The sequence below is a fragment of the Ambystoma mexicanum genome, chromosome 6q (genome assembly GCF_040938575.1).
Source record: "Ambystoma mexicanum isolate Mex_15411 chromosome 6q, UKY_AmexF1_1, whole genome shotgun sequence".
Classification (NCBI taxonomy): Eukaryota; Metazoa; Chordata; class Amphibia; order Caudata; family Ambystomatidae; genus Ambystoma; species Ambystoma mexicanum.
Window position 1 is genome coordinate 1,024,394,266 of NC_090937.1, and position 24,256 is coordinate 1,024,418,521.

Below are 24,256 nucleotides of genomic sequence, written 5' to 3' on the forward strand. Positions count from 1 at the left end.
ATGTCGTTTTGAATGTAACATGGCCGTCTTGACCTCTGTGTACAAGTTAATGTCTAAATTGCCTGCAGGCCAAAGGTTAGGGTCATGTACTGAGACCTTGTCCTTTGTTGACCTGTGTATAAAGGATTACCTGTACCAACAAGATTAAACCATGAACGTATATCGTGCACAATATTGTTTGAGCATCTTATGTGAACACTTGTTTTACTATATTGTATAAAGTTATGTGCAGAGACTCAACGCGAAATCCGAAGACACACTGTTGCTATTGTAACTTGTTTGCGAATATGTTAAGGATAACCCCTAAATGTATAGCTGCATAAATTAGGAAACAAACTCGGTACGAACCCTAGACCCTAGACTCATTAACCTGCAAGTGGGTTGGACATCATGTTTTGGAGTGTATAAACGGTGTGACTATTCTGATGTACAGCCCCACTCACTTCCCACACCAAACGGGCTGGTATTCGCTGTGGTGAACCGAGGGCCTGATAGCTATCCAATACTCTGTTTCTTTGAAAACTGTTCGGTTACTTTAAATAAAGATCTGTGTATCTTTATAACCTGTGTTTGGTGTATTTCCTTTTGAAGGTACTCAGCCTCGATATCTTCCTTTGCTTTCACAGATGGCGCCCAAATAGGGACCCTCAAGATTGATGCCAGCTCGTTGAAGGTTGACGGGGCTATCAGACCGGGATCAGACAGTGACAAAAGGGGCCCCTTTCTGAATGAGAAGCGAAACCTCAGCAGCGCTGCACGGCCCGATCCCTGGATGGTGAGCATGCGGTCCGAGTCAGCATCTTGACGAGGGTCCACATATCGAGGCGGGCAGATTTGCCGAAATCACCAAACATGAGGTAAAATTCGCTAGAAAAACTTTGAAATCCGATCTGACCTCCTTAGGCTTGATCAGGTGAGTCGTGACCAGATTCTTAAATATCCTGATAATTTGTTTTGGAGCATTGCACTCGCGAGTACAATTATTGACTAGGTAACACCAGTATTCTGACATGCCTGGGAAATTGTCTGCCTGCTTTAGGGCATTATTCTGCAGTGACAGACAATCTTTGGAATTTAGCCGTCTGGCGCCACAGGAGGGGTCGCCGGCTTGTACTATGAACTGTAAGCATTGCATTGGTAGTATAGTGTTTAATGATATTTGGCACAGACAAACTAGACATGCTTCCAAACTTCAGTGGCCAATCAATGGTAGTTTTGAAATTCCTCGTATTGAATACTTAGAATCTATATTGTTAAAGAAAAAGGCTAGACCGTCAACATTTGACGTATTACAGAATTGGAAGAAAGAAGCTTTGCAGCAGCTTAAGAGTAGAGAAAAATGTGCGTTGTCATAAAACGAATGCCGAAAAAGCATTGTTGTATGACCAAGATAAACAGTCTGAGTCGGCTAGGAATATGGATAGGGCTTTCTCACTTGGTATCCAGAAAATCTATCCTTCTAAAGACTTTCATGTTTCCGACGAATTTGTCGATAAATTGTTTGCTGCTTTGCCGCTTCCTGCTGTTATTCCTCCTCCTGCTCCTATCGTTCTTCCTGTCATTCCTCTTCCTCCAGTTGTTGGTCCTCCTTTTGTTGCTGCTCCTTCACCTGCTCCTCCACCTGCTCGTCCGCTCTTTCCTGTTGTACCAGTGATAACACCTTTGTTGAACATGCCTACTCTCTCTCTTCCAAGTGGTCCTGCACCGCTTGTAGTAGATCAGGGAGCGGGATCAAGGGTTGTCACTCGCAATACTGTACCTCTAGAGAAGAAACGTGAATTGATTGCGTGGGCTAAATATTGTATGGAAAAGGATGATCAAGATAATGTTTTGCCACACTTTATAATATGGACAATTTTCCTGAGAAAAATGTTTTTATTGAGGGATTAGGGATCCATTTGTGTGTAATGTGGGACAGATTAAACAATACATATCTTCTGCAAGGGTTGAGGGATCTGAATACCTTAGCGTTCTATAGAGACACTGTGGAGAAAGTACAAGAGCATGTTGAGAGGGTATTTGAGTATAGAAAGGAGTTGAAAAGGTTACAGAATGAGGATGAAGATGAAGATAGTATGTATGTGCAGAAACGCTTCCTTCCTTGTCGCAAATTGATATCTGAGGAAATGCAAATTTCCATGAAGGACGCGATTAGATGGATCTCAGACTCGTCGATAACTCCAGTTGAAGTATATGACACGTACAGTCAGTATACGGCAGAAATACAGAGGAAAGTGATACAGGTAATGGTAGAATACCTACAAGAAGAGTGTGTAAAAAGAAAGATTAGTTGTCCCGCAGAGTTATTAAGTATTTACAAGAGAGCTTTTTCATTTGACACTTCTTCGGCTGCTTTAGCGCTCAATCGGGCTCTGTTGCTTAGTAAGCGTTTGGAGTTGCCTACTTCTCAGTTGCCTATGAGAGAGGTTCCTCTGACACTTGTCCCAAAAGTTGTTATCCCCGCTGATGTTGTAGCGGGTACAGCTGCTCAGGAAATACCTGCACATTATGTGTCTCAGTTCGTTCACGTCCCGTTCTCAAGACAGGAAGTGAACACCATTAGACAATCTATTCCTGACATTAGGAAAAATCCGACAGGGTTCTATAAAGAAATTGAGTCTGTTTTGCAATCCTCAGTATTAACTTTAAGTGATATTGATCTGTTATTCCCCGTACTCCTGCCCGTAGATTTGTGGAAACAGGTTAGGACTATAGATGACATACCAGGGTTAGGAGATACATGGGCTAACATAATTAGACTCGATGGAGAAAGGCCAGCTGGCGAAAGACCGCCTCAGGTGATACTAACTTTGCCTGACAGAATAGTTGTGAAATTGAAAACTATAATCCCGAAAAGAGAATTATTTGGGACGAGCCTACCGCCTGTGTCCAAGGGAAGTCTGAGGGTGTTACCGAGTTCTTTAATCGGTTCGAACAGGTATTCTCGGATTTCAGTGGACAAGATTTAGGTACAGAGTCTGGGAAAAGATTATTTGTAGACAAATGTGTGCGTGGATTGCTGCCAGACATCCAGTCTCAAATGATGTCTTCCGAGAGCGATTGGCAAGCAAAGTCTCAATCAGAAGTATTACACATGGCTCAGTACTATGAGAATCGTGTCAATTATGAAAAAGACGGAGTCGAAAAGAGAAAAGGTGATTTGAAGACAAAAGTATTTTTACAGCAAATCGTTAGAGGCCCTAGAGGGGGTAATTCACAAACTAGAGGTCAGTATGTTCCACAAAGAAATGCGCCCTTGGGTCCTGTAAACATTATCCAGTGTGCCTATTGTAGGCAAGAGGGTCATTGGTCAAATAACACATTTGGGAATATGGGTAGACGACCCAGAGGTCAACTGGGTGTAGGGGGCCCTAGTAGAGGCCCTAGTAGAGGTCAATTTTCACAAGATTCACAGCAACCTTTTTCACAGGATAATCAGGCACCAAGTGTGGATACTAGAAACATATTTGACCATCCTTCTGCTGCTTACTTCTCTGAAGAACTTCCTTTCGACGATATTCTGTTTCGCTAGGATTGCCCGAAGCAGGGTTTGGAACCTACGCCTATTCCCGTTAATCAGAAAGGTCCCTACGTTGACATTTTCATGGGAAATAGGAAACATCTATTCTTGATAGATACAGGGGCACAAAAGTGTTCCATTGATCATTCTCGGGTTCCAAACATTCCACTGTCAGGGCAAACCAATGTTTCTGTATGGTTTTCTGGCACACCAGTTGTCTGTCCGATTTCTTCACCAGTACCTATTTCTTTGGGTCCATTTACGGACCATTGTCCATTCCTTTTGGCTTCGAATTGGGGAGAGAATTTGTTGGGGTTGAATCTGTTGAAGGAATTAAATACAGTAATTCATTGTTCCTCTGATGGAGTACGTTTCATGATTTCACCACAGCAACTTTCAGTCTCTCAATTCTTGACTAGACCTTTGCCGCCGGAATTTAGTGATGTTCCGGAGTGTTTATGGGCAGTTGACGACAATGATGCAAATTGAGCCTGTTAAGATTGTTTTGAAACATGGAGTGAAGCTGCCGTGCATTCCGCAGTATAAGATTTCAGTTGATGGGGAGAAAGCTTTGAAATGCATCGTCTCTGATTTTGTACATCAAGGAGTGATTGAGGAAAATGCAGGTAGTTTGTGCAATAGTCCGATTTTGCCCGTGTACAAAAAGGCGATAATGTGATTCCTTTTTGTTTCATAATTGATTTACTTGCCATCAATAAGATTGTCGCTCCTCAATTTCCAATTGTGCCTGATGTGACGATGATACTAACTATGATTCCGGCTTCAGATACTCATTTTAGTGCTGTGGATCTAAAGAATGCTTTCTTTAGTATTCCTATACACAAGGACAGTAGATATTTGTTCGCATTCACCTTATGGGACGCGCCTTCACATTTACCCGTGCACCACAGGGTTATACGGAAAGTCCTAGCATCTATGGTAGGGCTCTGAAAGAACAACTCAATACCCTTGAGTTGCCCTCTACTTGTACACTGCTTCAGTATGTTGATGACTTGCTTTTAGCTGCTGACTCAGAGAGCGCTTGTAAGGAGGGCTCTGTGTTGTTGCTTACTCACCTGGCTAAACATGGACATAAAGCTTTGCTTAAGAAATTTCAATATTGTTGCCAGGAGGTTTCCTATTTAGGCTATCTCCTGTCAAAGGAGTGGAGGAGATTGACACCTGAACGGATAAAACTCATTTCTAGCATGTCTGTCCCAAATACGCAGAAAGAAGTTCGAGCCTTGATAGGAATGGCTTCTTACTGTAGGCAGTGGATCCCCAATTTCTCGTTAACGATTAAGCCGATGTTGGCTCTGACGAAGAAGGGCATTTGTTTGCCATTGCCATGGAACATGGAGCACCATCTTGCATTTGATTTGCTCAAGACTGCATTGTGCTCGGCACTGCTTTTGGGCACACCAAATTATGAAAAGGCCTTTGTGTTGTTTGTGCATGAATGTGATGGATGTGCTTTGGCTGTATTAACGCAGGGACATGGAGGGAAGATTAGGCCGTGCAGTTACTTTTCTTCCGTCCTTGATCCTGTAGCATGCGCTTTGCCAAGATGTTTGCGAGCTGTCGCTGCTGCTGCTGCGTCTGTAAAACAGAGTGAGGGAATGGTCCTAGGCCATGCTTTAACCCTGATGGTACCTCACTCTGTAGATGTTCTATTGCACAGAACTCAAACGCAACACCTCACTTCTGCATGGTTGACAAGATATGAATTGATCTTGTTTGCACCACACATACAAATTAAGAGGTGTTGTGTTCTTATCCCGGCTGAATTCCCGCAAGGTACTGCTTGCAGTGACGAAGAGTCACATGACTGTCTTTGCACTACCGAACAAGAGACAAAGGGTATAATTGATCTAAAAGATACTCCTTTGAACAATCCACAAGGGGAGCTGTTTTGCAATGGCTCCTGCTTCAAACTTCCGGATGGTACATCCACAGCTGCTTATGCAATCACTACATTGAGCACAGTCGTGGAAAACAAAAGAATCACGCATAACTCCGCCCAGGCCGTAGAGATTATAGCATTGACCCGAGCTTGCAAACTTTCCGAAGGGCTTACCGTGAATATATACACTGACAGTCAGTATGCCTTTGGGGTGGTTCACAACTTTGGGAGACTTTGGTCAGAAAGAGGGTTCTTAACTTCACATGGTACAAAGATCCAGCATGGCTCCCTGATAGTACTGCTACTCTCAGCTCTTGCACTCCCTATTCAGTTAGCTATTGTAAAATGGGCAGCGCATCAAAAGATTGTAGATGATATAGGAAAAGGGAATGCTTTTGCTGACCAGGTAGCTAAACAGACTGCCACTGATCTCTCTTCAGACATGTATACTTCAAGGGAAGCCACAAATGCCTGTACTATGGATAAGGGTATCGATTCTGTGTCCAAGGCGATGCCACATTAGAAGAGTCTAACAAATGGGCTGAGGGCTTGGGGAAACTTGACGATGATGGGTGTTGGGTTGACAGAGTCGGAGTGAAATGGCTACTTCCTGACGCGTATATTATGATGATGGTTGTCATGGCTCATGGTCCTACACATATATGTGCCCGCAAGATAACAAAAATGTTGGAAAATGTATGGGTGAATGACAAAATCTCGAAGGTAGCTGAACGTTTTGTCCAAAACTTCATGATCTGTTTACAGCTTAATGTGGGAAAGGGAACACCAACTCCTAGGGGAAGTTTTGGTCCACCTTCTGTCCCCTTCGAGGTTATACACTTTGATTTTATTGAAATGGAACGATGTAATAACTTGAAGTATGTGTTAGTTGTCATTTGTGCTTTTAGCATATGGGTTGAGGCTTTCCCTGTTAAAGACGCTACAGCCATGACTACTGCAAAGACTATGTTAAAAGAGTATTTCCCAAGGTTCGGGCTACCAAGAGTCATCTGGTCGGACAATGGTCCACATTTTATTGCTGCTGTAATTCTGCAGATATGTGCGGGATTACAGATCGATAAACGGTTCCATTCGGCCAGACACGCTCAGAGTGCTGGACTAGTAGACAGACACAACGGCATCATCAAAAACAAGCTTGCTAAGACGTGTGCCGGCACCAAACTAAAATGGCCGTACGCCTTACCGATCATGTTGTTATCCATGCGTACAACACCTCAAACTAAGACTGGGCTCTCTCCCTTTGAGGTGGTTATGGGGAGGCCTGCTAATATCTGGAACCTTCCGAAAAGTCGTTCACAGCGAAATGTAGAAAATGTACTTCTTTCAGATTACTGTAGCCAGTTGACTAAAAACTTGTATTTGATTTATCAACAGGTGTGAGAGGTTGACCTATACGATACGAGGGCCCTGGTCACAGCCTACGGCCCGGTGACTGGGTGCTCACAAAAGCATTCGAGCAATCCTCTTCCCTTGCACCTCGGAGGCGGGGCCCCTTCCAAGTCCTGCTGGTCATGCAGACGGCGGTGCGGGTGGCTGGCCGGAAAAATTGGATCCATGCGACACACATCAAGAAGATTCCACACCCGGTGCCATACGATACAGAAGAAACAGAACCCCTCATCAGTACTGCAACCAACAATCCCGAAGCAGTAAACAGCATTGAGAGTTCGTCGGAGACTCTCCCTGAGCCAGTGGGGCCTGGGGCAGCAGCCATTTTGCCTCCACACTCTCCAACAGTTTTGTTTCCGGAAGCTGTTGTTCCGGATGTTGCATCCTCTCTTGTTCTTGCTACGTCGCTTCCAACGGGAAGTAACAACACATTGTTCTCAGATCACTCAGTACCAGGAAGCACGAGGTACGATCTGCAACCTAGGAAAGAGACCTACTGCACAGTTCAGCTGTGCGATCGAGGACAATCAGCAAAGGCTTGCCTTTTTGGCCCGATCTATTGTCTATATGGGGATTCTGTTGGCTAGGGTTTGTGGAAGGACTAAGAAGACGCTCGGCCTGGAGGTCGCCAGCTAAAAACATTGTCGTGTTTGTTTGAAGATTGCAATGCCTGCCACCGCTACCGCTCGTACAGGACTGATAAGTGAACGTGTGACCAGCTGTGTAACATGGGCCCCGAAAACGTACTGCTGTTTGTTGATAATGTTAATTGGTTTTATAATAGACATTGTTTTAGGCTTCTGCTATCTAGAAGAAGTACATCCGCTCGAGAATTTGTTACTGACTGAAAATGTACCTACTGTTTCTACTCCTTTCGTGCATCTGCAGACTCTATCTCCTAGGGATTCTCAGCATAGACAGAGATATCACAACAACGTGCTATTACTAATCATGAATGCTACACATGCCATCTTTAATAGGTCCAATTGTTGGGTTTGCTCGCATTTACCGCAACATGGGGATAAGTGGCTAGGTTGGTATATTCATCCTTTACCTTTGACAACTGCATGCTATGCTTCTCTTAGAGCACTATTCTTTGGTCGTTGGAACGATAGCATCTCAGGGAACTTTGATGGGACTAATTTGAATCAGTTTGAAAAACGTGTTTTGACTCCCTTGGGATGCTTGCTTTTTGCAAATAGGAGTAAGCTCAACCTTGCTTCTATTAGGCCTTCTGATAGACTGTCTTGTCCTTTCCAATCTTTGATTTCCTTTAAAATGGCTCCTATAGGCAATAAGGATGCCACGCCTCCTTCTCACACTGTTAACGATAGCCCCAATTCCATTTCTTTCTGCATACAGAGGAATGGTACTCGGTCAATGGGTGATTTTAAAGGTTGCGCCAATGTTGCAAATTTGATTGGGGAAGACAGACCTTTGTATGTAGGCGAACCTGTGGACATTGAGACGTGGAATTATTCGTAAAGTGATTAGAAGTAGTTTAGCGTTTGGCATAGGCCAAAAGGAGGGTTTGTCGAACGGGAAATCATATTATACCCTCTAGATAGTGTGTATATATATTTGCCTACGCCAAGTCGCTCTGCGAGGAAATCCACATTTCAAGGTCCTGACCTTAGATCTGTGTAAGCCGCCATTTTAGGTTCATCTGCCATTTTAGATTCTCTTTCTAAAGTCACCCTGTGTTCTAAAATGTTGGACAATGTCGTTTTGAATGTAACATGGCCATCTTGACCTCTGTGTACAAGTTAATGTCTAAACTGCCTGCAGGCCAAATGTTAGGGTCATGTACTGAGACCTTGTCCTTCGTTGACCTGTCTATAAAGGATTACCTGTACCAACGATATTAATCCATGAACGTATATCATGCACAATATTGTTTGAGCATCTTATGTGAACACTTGTTTTACTATATTGTATAAAGTTATGTGCAGAGGCTCAACGTGAAATCCGAAGACACACTGTTGCTATTGTAACTTGTTTGCAAATATGTTAAGGATAACCCCTAAATGTATAGCTGCATAAATTAGGAAACGAAATTGGCACGAACCCTTGATCCTAGACTCATCAACCTGCAAGTGGGTTGGACATCATGTTTTGGAGTGTATAAACAGTGCGACTAGTCTGATGTACAGCTCCACTCACTTCCCACACCGAAAGGGCTGGTATTCGCTGTGGTGAACTGAGGGCCTGATAGCTATCCGATACTCTGTTTCTTTGAAAACTGTTCAGTTACTTTGAATACAGATCTTTGTATCTTTATAACCTGCGTTTGGTGTATTTTCTTTTGAAGGTACTCAGCCTCGATATCTTCCTTTGCTTTCACAAGTTGAGTACAAACAAAATCTGCTTTAAAAATGGCAGCCACCCCACCACCATGCTGGGGAGCAGGTTGATCCAGATGGATAATTTGGTGACCATTTGTAATAGCCTGAGCAAGAACAGGAGCTGAGCTTTCCTGGAGCCAGGTCACAGTGAGGAATAACATTGCAGGACGACAATCTGGTAGTAGGAAATTCACCTCCGCTGCATGCGCCCGGCATTGATCGAGTAATAGAAGTAATTAAAGATTTTCAGTATTAGGATCCGACAGGGACTGCTGTTGCGCAGATGGAGATATATGTTTAACAGAGTAGTCTGTCCATCCAAAAGGAAGCACTGTACTCGCTGGGGCCAGTGACAGGAGCATTTCCCTAGTATAAAATAAAATGCCACCATCCCCGTCCATCGCTCGGACGGGCACAGATGGGCTTGCCTTAAGCACGCCTTTGGCACACTGAAGGCGTGCCCGCTGCGCACGTCCGCTGTGCAGGTGACCAGCATAGCACATAAATGCTGGCATGAGAAAGGGAGATAGGCTAAAACCGCCCCCTCACAGAAGTAAAAAGTGCAATGCCCGTAACTGCGGCGTCCGGAAATAATACTAGTATCCCAACATTCCCACTAACATCACTCTGACACACGCAACAATAAAATAATAGCAGCAAGAGTATATTCAATGATTAAAAATAGGAGCAGCAAGAATTCTATTAGCAGCCAGAATATATTCAATAATTCACAATAAAAGATTACGCAGAGTGGCTTTAAAGCGGCCAATCGCGGGAACAACCTCACCCCTCTATTGTGCAAATGGTGAAGCTTGAACACTCAGATTGTTATTTATTCCCACCATAGAATCAGAAGCTGGGCGCCCAGCATCACCTTTATATGCCGTGGACAAAAACAAAGTGAAACCATCCAGGACAGGTGTAGATTGGAGCCTATAGACAAAATACATCCACGGAGAGTAGGTCAACACTCACTTCTTGGAATGGATGGGCAAAACCCCCTAGTATTCGAGGATATCAATTCAATCTCTTCAAATGGTTCATGTTCATCACTATTGGGCAGTCCTAGGCCTCACATCCAAGGCTGTCGCCAACCAACTCCAATCATCATTTTCGTCCATTCTCGGTCCACCCAAAGCCATACTAATTACCTGCCTTTTTTTGTTATCCCCCTGAGGCATTTAATCTGTTGGCATTAATCTGCGGCTCTGCTTCAAATAGGCATGAACCAGCAGCCTGCGCCAAACAGAAGCAGAATGCCATCTAGTCTTGTCCTGGGTAAGAGCTAGGCATTAATGTGGCAGTAATTAATGCCCCGCTCCTTCCCAGGCTGCGACTAGCCACCTCTCGCCTCAGCGGTGAATGCTGGGAACTCCATCCGCTCCTCCTCCACCAGTCAAGCACAACTAACAATATGGCCTGCTCACTCCAGGTGAGACCTACGACTTCAAGGTTGCATATCTGGTTGATCTGCAAAACCACTTGGCTGGTTGCAAAAATCCAGATCCCAGCTTGCAGACCAGCCCATCTATATCCTCATGGCCGCAGTTTGTAAGAATCAGTGCATATACTTGATTTAAGTTAAACTGTATGTAAGGAGTATAGCGCATAAATCCAAATAGGGTGGCAGTACCAGCACCATTTGACACGTTAGACCAGATTACCAACATCCTGCACATAACAGTGTATGGCATGCAGGGTTTCTCTCACTGGTACATACCATTGGAAAACACAATCTTACAATATTGCGACTGTGTCCTTTTGTTTTTATTTATTTATTGGGTTTTTATAGTTTCATTCATGAGACATAACCACAGTGTGCCTAGAGCTAAACAAGGAAATAGAGAATGGATATGGGCAGCTACACACGTTATGGAGTTAAGATTGCCTATGTATTCATAGCTAACCAAATGCACTTCCCTGGAGCTGTAGAATTGTGTCAACCTTTACCACTTTCTGCCACAGCCATGCATCAGGAAGTTCACCTCACTATGACACATCTTGGTTGATGTTCAATGTGTTCTATCTAATGGTTTATATTGAACACTATAGCCACAATCCCCCTGAGAAGCCCAGGATTAATGAACAGCTCGGATTCAGCCTGGGACACACAATGGACAGATGGTATTGTGTATGTTTTTGTTGCTTCCCTCCATCTGCGAGGATGCATTTAAATAGTGTCAAGCCTGTGATGGTGTTGTTAAACTGTAGTTTTAAACAAAATAAATGTAAAAATAATGGCACACAGCTGTTTCTTTATGTTAGATGCTGTGCAGGGATGCACAAAATGCTGATTTGATACGTAAATGCTCCACAAGCTGGAGAGTGCCATAAATTCCACCTTCATTACATCTGCATAGACATTCCCAGGCATGGGGAGTTTTTCTGAAACAAGGTAACAACACTTTCTAGAAAAGCTTTTTCCAGCATTGCACTAGCTGCATGTTCCACATATCCATAACCAGAACGTTTGAACATGGACACTGACATTTTAACAAATGTCCAGTAGATTAGGTTTTATTCTCAATAAAACATTATCATTCTTGTTAACAATGCACGATTTTACAATGTGATGTGTGCAGATAATGAGCGTATTCGTTATGCAATTTGGGGTATTTTGTGTTACATTAAGAGGTGCCCTTGTTTTTCATTTATATATTTTAAGAAATGTTTTTCAAAATTATTCCAATATGCAATGCTATGCATATTGCCTTCACGCTTACTGAATACAATTTTGAAATAACCAATTTTAATATTATTTATGCATATTTCATCCACCCTTAATTAATTGGAAACATACCATAGGAAAACAGGTGTATTGCATTTTCCTTCTTTCTCATGCATCCCTCTGCACAATGATTTTGTTTGTGCTAACCCAACTTCTGTCCGATTGGACTCACATCCTTTTCCTCTAAATCCCTCTTGCTATCCTTATCCACTTCCATGCATGACCTCTCATCTTACTCCTTCCTGCTTGCTGCTTTATTTGAAAGGGGTAAACCTGGCAACCCAAAACAACCTGAAACCTCACCCTCCTACGCATTGCCATTTGCAGATAGGTCCCATTTCTCTAACTCAGATGCCATTTATCAATCCCCTCTCTCACACTCATGATTGCTCTCTTTGTTTATGTTTCAAAGAGCTACATTGTATCCAATGAGGAACAACAAATCTACAGATAGTTGAGGGAAAGGGGCAGTCTGTAAACTCTAGAGATTACATGCTACCTTTAATCATTATACTTTCTCTTAATTGCGGCCATTGTCGTGTTCTCTATCCAGCATAAGTGGTATATAAATCAAAAACAATTAAATTGATTTGAATGGTATTTGGGCTTAGCATTTTTATTTGCGGTTAATATGTTTTCCTATTTGGTAGCATTGCCCACATGTATCTATGCATGCATGTGGGCACGAGATTTAACTGCTAAAGGCTATCGAGGAAAACATCTTTGGTTCAAAGGAAGGCCTGCTTGACAATTAAGGGGCCACACCCACCCTTTTAATCTTTCTGAGTAAGTCTCAAACCTCACTGCTCAGGTGCTGTGCTCAGTCCACTTTTGGGACTTTGCCCATTGAGAAAGGGCAAGTTTTTTGTCGGGCATTTGTCAGACATTGGCTAGAGTTGGTACCAGAATCCCTGCTCATTTCTCCCCGAGGACTACGCTGCATTCTCTCATGCGCGCAAATCTCTTTTCACACTGTCCAAAATGAAAATGTCCCTTGCCTGCAAGGACCACAACTTACCATGATTTAATGTGGCATCAGAGTAATGTTGTAATCTTGCAGGGGGTTCCTAATGGTGAATTGAGGAGCAGAAGAGGTGAAGGTAGGTGCCAGTATGCTTCAAAATGTGCAGCACTTCAGGCTTAAAGGGGCTGGGAGTAGCAGTGGCTGCATGATGGTGAACAGCAGTATGTTGGTAGTGACAGAAAGGGGTTTATGGTGTGGGTAATAGAGTGTATCGTCCAATAACAATGCAATATTTAATGTTTTCGTTTTTCTGGCACCTTGCTAGGTAATGGTTTCAAGTGGATTACCTTATATAGCAGTGGTGCTAACCTATTTGATGGAACCATGGCAAACGAGCCCTGCATTATGCTACGCATCTAGATGTTAAAGTATGTGGTTCCAAAAGTAGAGTGTATAGTATACACAAGTTGTGAGCTGATCCATAAAGCAGGTATTTTAGCACTCAAGTAGCTACTGCCCTAACTATTAACAGCTATGTACATTACAGAAAAAAGGCATGGGGAGAGGGGATGCCTCTCTAAACAAAGTGCGTTTTGACAGAATTGTGTTCTTACATTTACAACTTTTACACAAGTTGGTAAATTGTCTCAGGAAAAATGGCATAGAAGGCAGCACAGATATGCCAAACTTGCACCTAAACTGTGCTCCTGCTCTGTGTGTTCTCTGTGACCACAAAAGCAATTCAACCTTGCCCTCCGTCTGTCGCATGCTAAGACATGTGCACATGGGATGTGCAGTACACAGATGTAACTAGTGTGGAAGAGTGGATTAAAAGGTCCAATAACTAATACATTATTGATGCATAGTTGTCATTTCTAAAGTAAGTGTCATTGCAGGACCAAGGGAAATACATATGGCTATTGATTTATTTTCTCTTTCCTGAAAACAAAACAATAGATATATTAAATAGGTAAATCATATTTTAACAGTGATGTAAAAAACGATTCAAATAGTACATATTTTTTCATTTAATGTATTCACATGAATAATTCTGCAATAGGTTGTTTCTCTTTTGCAATGTAAGACATATTTTGTGGAGCTCATTTTAAAACAAATGAGCGCAAATTTCCCAAGGTACCTCTAACGTGTGCATTCACAGGCAAACAGGGCTCCTTAGGCAATTTCCGTCTAATGCATTACAGTGTTCAAAAGTGAAGTGTAAGGTGATGGTGGAAGCGTCTTGTAGATGAATGTGACGACATTCTGATATTTTGTAAAATGAATGTCAAATAGAAAACCAGTTGTCAGAGTTTCTCAAAATTGTTTTTACTTTTTGCATTATCAGATATGCATTAGCCTCAACATCTCGGTTTTCTGATATCATAAAATAACCTGGCATTTAACTCACTAACATATTAGGCCTGATTTACCAATTTTTGTGAATAGCACAAAGGCACTTTGCACTGGTAAAATGCACTTTGCGCTGTGCAAAAATACCAAAGTCGATTCCCAGGTCCTACTTTGCCCTTTCCCTACCCACTTTGTGCCATGCCCAAGCACATTCTGCTAGCTTCATAATAGTGCAAAGGAAAGGCCAGTGCAAAGTATGAGAAGGGGGTGAAATATGCAAACACCATCATTAAAATTAGCACATGTGAATCAACTTGGCTGGGGCCAGATTTCAACACCATCTCTTGCCAGGGACGTAATTTCACCAAAATGCCAGGGGTAGCAGAAGTGACATCACACAACCCTTGACCTCATGACATCACATGAAGTCATGTAATTTGACTCCGCCCCCAAGTAACATGAGGAGAAGTGTTGGCACATAACCGTCCACCACTTGACAAAAGAGGATGTGGCATCACACAGCATTGTTCCTCAGTACACTAAAAAAAATATGGTTGCGATATCACTGTAATATGATGTACATTTCATGCTGGATCACCAAATGAAGCCTTAATATCAGTGTGTATAAGCCCATATAACCAAATTACTGTGAATGTAAGCAGACGTCCAACACAAGAACCTGAACTTTTGTACATGTGTACATCACTCTGGCTAAACTGTAAACAGACAGAGCATCTTGAAGAGGCCGAAACCTCAAAGAGCAGGCATCCAGTGCCTTCCAGGTGTCTGGCTACAGACTGGACACATTACCCAAAGGGAAAACTCAAAGGCAGTCAGGGACAAATGAGTATTATTAATCAGAACATAGAGGTTAGTCCCCTATGGACCATTCAGAAACCTGATTTTGGTTATTTAACTACACAATAAATGAGAATACAGGCTGTAGTGGGCTAGGCCAAGACAAATTAATGTGACATAGAGAGGTATTCATATTCAAAATATACCATTTTATTACATTGTATTATATTTTGGACCAATGAGTCATCCATATAATAGGGGTATTCAGTTCCCCATACAAAACTTACATAAAACACATTCAAAATACATTTGAAAGAATATACAAGAAGCTTATTCTATTGTGAACAGCGTAATACAACATGAAATAGATACATCAATGAAAAGAGGAACACAGTTTCCCACAGAAATGTACAAATGTACAAAAGTTAAAATTTCAGAATTGCTATCTAGCTACCCCCCTGTTTTGGAAAAAAACAAAACAAAAACAAAGAAACAATCAATAATTCATCCCCCATTTCAGTATGAATCAGGCAAATAAGATAGTTGTTAGGAGGTCCAGATGTGAAACAGCAACTGACCTACACAAGTCTAACCTGAAAAACGATCTGTCTGCCCAGAGGTGCGCCAGTGGTTATGAATGATTTGAAACCTTCCAGACATCACCTTTCTTTTTTGCTTATTTGGTAAGTAACCCAAGATATGTTTTGTTAGATGGGAGATAGGTGGAAGAATGTGGTGCAGGTCACGGTAATTGCAGGTTTAAAAAAACAAAATTAAAATGTAAACAGCAGCAGTAGCTCCATGACATCAGCCCCAGAAATGGTCCATTTTATTATTTTCTTTGGTCCATTATAAATTGCTTAATGCCAGTCTCCTCCAGCTTTTAAGCACTGAAACAGAAAATGAACCCATGTTGCACTACATGCTCTTGTTCCCAAAGCAACTGTGTTGCCCCTAAACTTTCCTTCCAAATATATATTGTTTTGCTTGAGAAAGCAACAGATGGTTTACTTCAAAGGGGCAGGGCAACTTCATATAAATTAGTTATCTCACCTTGTGTCTATCTATAGTGTGCCTGTGATGCAGGTTTGGCAGATCTGGGTCAGGTCACACAGTGCCCAGGCAGGATTGGTAGCAGAAGCCACTGGGGCACATCCCTCTCATCACAAGCCCAGTTGCTCAATGATGAGCAAAGCAGACAACAAGAAACACTGATGAGATGTGTGTTCATGCTGTGCTGTAACTGAGTACTGCAGGCTGTTCATACCCCTTCCCAGCTAGCTGGACTTAGCCCCCATACCCGTCTACTTGCTGCAGTACTGGGTATGCACAGATAGCCCCGCCTCTGAACCTAACCATTCAGGCATTCTTCACTAATGGACTGCCAACCTGTTAGTGATGGCGGCTTCTTTGGATTTCCTGCATCACTGTTATTTATCCAGCTAACGAGATCTAAACGCCACATGAAAAACGCTGTGGCACATTTAGCGACATTTACAACTGCTTTTTCAGGTGCAACACAGATATCTTCTCTTGGCACTGTCTCTTTGTCCAGTGGCCGAGGGGTTTCAAGGACAGGTGTGGGGGTAGCAAAGGTGGAGCCAGGGGTAGCAGGAGCTATCCCTGTCAACACCCAAATTACATACCTGTCACTTGCCCCAACAATCGTGTTTTGAATTATATTCAGGGAGTCATATTTTTTCTCAAAAGGCTGGAATACTTTCTTAATATAATTAAGCCCACCCTCACACATATCCAAAAATATAGATCGCTATTTTTAACAATTGACCCCAGCAAAGAAACAGGCAAAATATCTAAATTGTAAATAAATCTTGATGTTTTCCTAAATGGTACAAAACCTCCAAACAAATAAAATAATGCAGCACAGTACACTCATTCGTGTCCCAATGTGAAAAAAAGATATACAAATTGAATAATATACAACAGCCAAACAACATTGGAAACAACTTTTGAAAAACATAGCCCAAAATGATCTTTGCACCTCTATTATACACCAGACCTTTCCAATTAAGGGCCATATCCCCTACTCACTTCGCCTCGTTGGATAAAATAAAAAGTCTGTGCCAGCCCTGCTTGCATTAATTTCGTACTTTCACAGCACGAACATATGTAAATATCTTGATATGACATCGAGATGTTTTAATGCAGGTGAGCATGATAATATTTTCCTAACCCGACGATCAATATATGGCCCTTTCAAATGATACAACTACAACGTGCATGCTAAATTTCAAGAAGCACACGTGTTCAATCTCCTAGCCATATTCCCTAAACTCATTTCACCTGCATCTCTTCATCCCACCAATCAAATGTTTATTTAGATCTTTGTCGCAGACTGCGCCTTCATGGGGAAGCCCTCATGGCCAAAGTAAGTGACCATTGCTGGCTGCAGGTACATAGCTCATCTGCGCTCTCTCTCCAGGTCATGCTCACACCTACTACTCGGTGCCCACGAGACAAAACCCATGCAGCAAAAGTTGTCAGCAGTTGGAGTCAGTGAGAACACAGCACTGCCACGATCCCTCTCCCTATACATGTCACGCTCCCTCCCTCTACTAGTTGCTGAAACCAGCAACTTCATGACGAATTCCGGGTGGCCAAGTGTGGCCGAATTTGGACAGAGTGATGCCGTGCCCCCTCTCCAGGTCACACCCCCTCTTCCTACATGTTGTTGAAGCTGACGCCCTCACAATTAAGCCTGTGCAGCCATGAAAGCTGGCAGTTGTTACCAGTTGGCACAGTGGCACCTACAGAAGAAATGAATTTGATCTGGAAGGTGTGCCTTGGAGTATTTATTTACGACTTGGCAGTGGCCTAAACATTTTAAACATTGGGATGTTCTACTTTTCATCTTTCTTAGATTATCCATTGATATGGTTTGCATTGCTGTTCTTTTGGTGCCTTTTATTTGTAGGGTCAGAGACAGACTTGGGGCAAGTCCCTTTTAGCGTGCTACCAAAACACAGGCCCGTCCAACTCTTTCCTAGTAATTAGGGCTCATATTTTTATTGCAGAAAATCAAGTGTCTAGGAACTTCTCCATGTCCCACCTACATGTTCTAATACTTTATATAAATCTAGATAACCCAAACAACTACCTCACATTATACCTGAAGCACACACTCCTGACAGGACTGTGCTTACCTGATCATCAGATCAAAGAGCAGAGTGCAACTACGCGATCTTGGCCTTAACTCTGAAGAATCAATGGAGCCATTTGTGGATCTTTGGCAATCAGCTTACAAAGCATTGCACAGATCTGTTCTTGTCGGAGGCTCTGCATCCTCAATTTTTTGACAGCCCTTGTGTTGCTATGGCTTGTTCTGTCTCCTTATCATCAAAGACGAATATAGAAGACCTTGATTGGATGGCAAATGTGAAGACCTAAAAGGAGATGGGACTTGCTTGCAAATTCAATTGTCTTCTGGAATTAATGTACTGAATAACCTTGTCAATCTTGTTATGTCAAATGCTGGTAATCTGTTGGGGAACCATCATTTGTCCAACATCGCACCTTGTAGCCACACAAATTAGCTCCACATTTTTAACCTTATTAGGAATGTAAAGTTTGCAGACCATGATATTCATGTACCAAAAAATCCAAACTCGTGCAACTTGCTGAAGCTTGCAGGCAATCAATATATATATCCAGATTTATCTTACCCACCATCTTACTATATTTAGCCTCGAGTCTAAAGGCCATATTAGGGACCAATGGTCCTGCATTAAGGGTATGGCTCAAACCGCTCCTCATGTGATCTGTGTGGGTCCTTTGAAACATTTCAGAGGTGGTAAATTCGATGGCCACACAGAGCAGCATGGAGTCAGTTATATGACTGGGTTCCCAAATTGCTCCGAAATGCTAGGAAAAATATGGTGTTATTGGGCAATAATGGCATCCATTGGCAAGGTCAAAAGAAGGGGTGCCTTGCGATGATACAATCTGATATTGTCTGCAAATTCGAACACATCGTCCCGACCCTTATCAAACTGCACTGGCTCCCACTGCAAGCCTGCACACACACAGTGGTACCATATGCGCTCCAATGATATGTGCTTCTATGTCACATGCTCCTTATGACGCACACTCTTATGATACATGCTCATATGACACACGCTCTTACGACACATGCACTTATGACACATACAGGTACGGCACACACATCCATGACACAGACAACTATGACAAGCACCCCTATGACATGGGTACCTACTAAAGGGTCAGTTACGAGACAGGCATCTATGACTCGCACTACTATGAGACAATATTATGAGACACATCTCTTTAAAACATGCTCCTAAAACACATGTTCAAATGACACACACTATTACCCCACTTTGTCGCAGACTGCGCCTTCATGGGGAAGCCCTCATGGCCAAAGTAACTGGCCATTGGTGGCTGCAGGTACATAGCTCATCTGCGCTCTGTCTCCAGGTCATGCTCACACCTACTACTCGGTGCCCACGAGACAAAACCCATGCAGCAAAAGTTGTCAGCAGTTGGAGTCAGTGAGAACACAGCACTGCAATGATCCCTCTCCCTATACATGTCACGCCCCCTCCCTCTACTAGTTGCTGAAGCCAGCAACTTCATGGCAAAGCCCGGGTGGCCAAGGGTGGCCGAATTTGGACAGAGTGATGCCGTGCTCCCTCTCCAGGTCACACCCCCTCTTCCTACATGTTGTTGAAGCTGACGGCCTCACAATTAAGCCTGTGCAGCCATGAAAGCTGGCAGTTGTTACCAGTTGGCACAGTGGCACCTACAGAAGAAATGAATTTGATCTGGAAGGTGTGCCTTGGAGTATTTATTTACAACTTGGCAGTGGCCTAAACATTTTAAACATTGGGATGTTCTACTTTTCATCTTTCTTAGATTATCCATTGATATGGTTTGCATTGCTGTTCTTTTGGTGCCTTTTATTTGTACGGTCAGAGGCAGACTTGGGTCAAGTCCCTTTTAGCGTGCTACCAAAACACAGGCCCGTCCAACTCTTTCCTAGTAATTAGGGCTCATATTTTTATTCCAGAAAATCAAGTGTCTAGGAACTTCTCCATGTCCCACCTACATGTTCTAATACTTTATATAAATCTAGATAACCCAAACAACTACCTCACATTATACCTGAAGCACACCCTCCTGACAGGACTGTGCTTACCTGATCATCAGATCAAAGAGCAGTGTGCAACTACGCGATCTTGGCCTTAACTCTGAAGAATCAATGGAGCCATTTGTGGATCTTTGGCAATCAGCTTACAAAGCATTGCACAGATCTGTTCTTGTCGGAGGCTCTGCATCCTCAATTTTTTGACAGCCCTTGTGTTGCTATGGCTTGTTCTGTCTCCTTATCATCAAAGACGAATATAGAAGACCTTGATTGGATGGCAAATGTGAAGACCTAAAAGGAGATGGGACTTGCTTGCAAATTTAATTGTCTTCTGGAATTAATGTACTGAATAACCTTGTCAATCTTGTTATGTCAAATGCTGGTAATCTGTTGGGGAACCATCATTTGTCCAACATCGCACCTTGTAGCCACACAAATTAGCTCCACATTTTTAACCTTATTAGGAATGTAAAGTTTGCAGACCATGATATTCATGTACCAAAAAATCCAAATTGTGCAACTTGCTGAAGCTTGCAGGCAATCAATATATATATCCAGATTTATCTTACCCACCATCTTACTATATTTAGCCTCGAGTCTAAAGGCCATATTAGGGACCAATGGTCCTGCATTAAGGGTATGCCTCAAACTGCTCCTCATGTGATCTGTGTGGGTCCTTTGAAACATTTCAGAGGTGGTAAATTCGATGGCCACACAGAGCAGCATGGAGTCAGTTATATGACTGGGTTCCCAAATTGCTCCGAAATGCTAGGAAAAATATGGTGTTATTGGACAATAATGGCATCCATTGGCAAGGTCAAAAGAAGGGGTGCCTTGCGATGATACAATCTGATATTGTCTGCAAATTCGAACACATCTTCCCGACCCTTATCAAACTGCACTGGCTCCCACTGCAAGCCTGCACACACACAGTGGTACCATATGCGCTCCAATGATATGTGCTTCTATGTCACATGCTCCTTATGACGCACACTCTTATGATACATGCTCATATGACACACGCTCTTACGACACATGCACTTATGACACATACAGGTACGGCACACACATCCATGACACAGACACCTATGACAAGCACCCCTATGACATGGGTACCTACTAAAGGGTCCGTTACGAGACAGGCATCTATGACTCGCACTACTATGACACAATATTATGAGACACATCTCTTTAAAACATGATCCTAAAACACATGTTCAAATGACACACACTATTACCCCACACACTCCTACAATACACCCTTCTACTGCACGTGCTCCTGCAGCGCGTGGCTTTAATGTCAGTTTTCAGGAGACATACATTTTATTCAAGTACAAACTGTAAAAGGTAAACATGTCTCTGGTACGTACTGAGAATACAATCAAATCACATATAGGAGGCATATAATGCATGAGCAGATTGAAATGGTATGGTGTATTAAAATCCTAGATGTGTGGGATGAACATTTTGTATATCTACTCTTGTATCACACACTCTTACTACTCACATTCCTTGGACATTTGCTACTAGGATACACACTGTTACATCACACAATCCTAAGACACACATTCGAAGTGCCCCTAAGACACATGATCTTTTACACACACACTCTTACGACACATGATCATATGACACATGCACCTATGACACACACACACCTATGACTCATGCGCCTTGACATGTGATCCTACAACATAAGTTCTTACCACAAACTCCTAGTGTCACTGATGCGTATAATACACACTCATATGACACAAACTTATATGACAGAAGGTCTTACAACACAAGCTCCTATGACAAGCACAATATGACAAGTGCACCTACAATATGCACACCTACAAATGCTCCTATGACACACACTCACATGCTCCTATGAAGTAATATTACAACACACGCTCTTATGATGCAAGTTCCTAGGAAATGCGTATATACAACACATGCACCAACACCATGAACAATTAATATATATCTGTCCTTTGGCACATGGTCTTATGACAGACACTCTCTGACAAATGCTCCTATGACACACACTTCTATAACACATGCTTCTATGACACACACGCCTAAAATACATGCTCTTATGGCACAAGCTTTTTCGATACAGGCACCTATGAAACATCCAACTACCACACACACACCTACGACATGCACACCTGTTATATGCACACCTGTGACACAGGCACCTACAATTATGACACACTCTTATGGCACATATTGTTACAACACTCTCCTACGACACATGCTCTAATGACACACATTGTTACTATTCATACTACTATGCCACAATCTCCTGCTCATGTGGCACATGCCCCTATGCAACACACTCCTACAACGTGTCCTTCTACAACATGCACACATCGAAACATGCACCTATGACATGGGGACATATGACTTACACTCCTATGACACACTTATGGCTCATTTTGTTACAATACACACTCCTAAGACACATGCTCCAATGACACACACTTTTACTATGCATGCTCCTATGACATACTTACTTTACAAAGGCACTTACGATTTCAACTCCTCTGATATGGTATGATTGGTTATTTATAACACACTTAATACCCAGAGGTTTCTAAGAGTGGACCCGGGGATCAAACATGTGTTGCTCTGTGTCCTCTTGCTTCCAAGGAAAGCACATTGCCCCTGAGCTATCCTCCCGAGACAAACTCTTATGACACACTCTGATGGCACAAACTGTTTTGTCATATGCTCCTAAGCTACTTGCTTCTACAGCACATCCACCTACTACAGCATGTAGACCTATGACACATACTCTTGAGGCACATGCTCCTATGACACACACTCCTATGACACACACTGCACACATTCTTACCACACACCCTCTTATAGCACACACTTCTGACAGACATACACCATGCACTGTTATGCTGTTATAAAACATGCTCAGAATCAAAATATACCTTCTTTATAATATGTGCATGTACATTTAGAATATGTTTAATACAACAGCTTCTAAGCAAAATGTGCAAGTACATGCAGAGCTTGTACATTAACAATGATCAGAATCAATGTACTTCTTATATGTAAAAGGCACATGTAAATGTAGATTATGTACATTACAAACTCTGACTTCCTTGTCAGTTTTTCTGGAGATGTAATTAATGTACATCTATCATATGTACTGTGCATGCATTTGTATGAGTTTCATAGTTTATACATCACACAGTTTACATCTCAAAACTCATATCAATGCCAAGACTGATTTTGACCTGATTTTGATTGTTCATCTTCCATACAAACTGTACATGCAGATGTATGAGTTTCATAGTTCATACATGACACAGTTTACATCTCAAAGCTTACATTAAATTTAGGACCAATTTTGATGCCAGTTTAATGCAGATCTAATGAATGTTCATCTTTCATACACATTTTACAAAGAGGTATTTGGCTTTCACAGCATGTACATTACACAATTTACACCGATGGATACGTTACATCACATTGAAGGCTGACTTTGCTGTCAGTTTTCAAGAAAGTCTAAACATCTTATATGCCCAATGTAAATATTGAAAACTCCCAGCAAAGCTACCGTTCACTTTAATGTGAGTTTTCATAGAAGGCTTAAAAAGAATGAACAGAGTGGAAGTACATTTTATTTTAAACCCCCATACACTTTGTCTATATACACTAATAACAAACACAATTACTTGGCATACTCCTACTCCATGAGCTCCTATGGCATGCACTGTGACACATGTTAATATGGCACACACTCTTCTGACAGACAATCCTATGGCCCACCACACATGCTCTTTCCATGTATGCTTTTACAACACCCACTTATGACACACTTAGACCACCTGCTGCTCTGCTATTATAACAAATTATCCAAATCAATGTACACCTTATACACAAATTGTAGCGGTACTCACAAAAGATATACATTTCATAAATGTAGGCTACTATACAAATGAAATCTATTGACTACATGTAGTAAATGTAAAGCAAATGGCTCATTTGCCATACGGTAACACAATCATACTGCACTCATACGACATACGCTCAAATGCTATACACCATACTCCCCACAAAAACAAACTAGAGTCATGAACAAAACAAACCACTTTTTTAGTCTAGAGG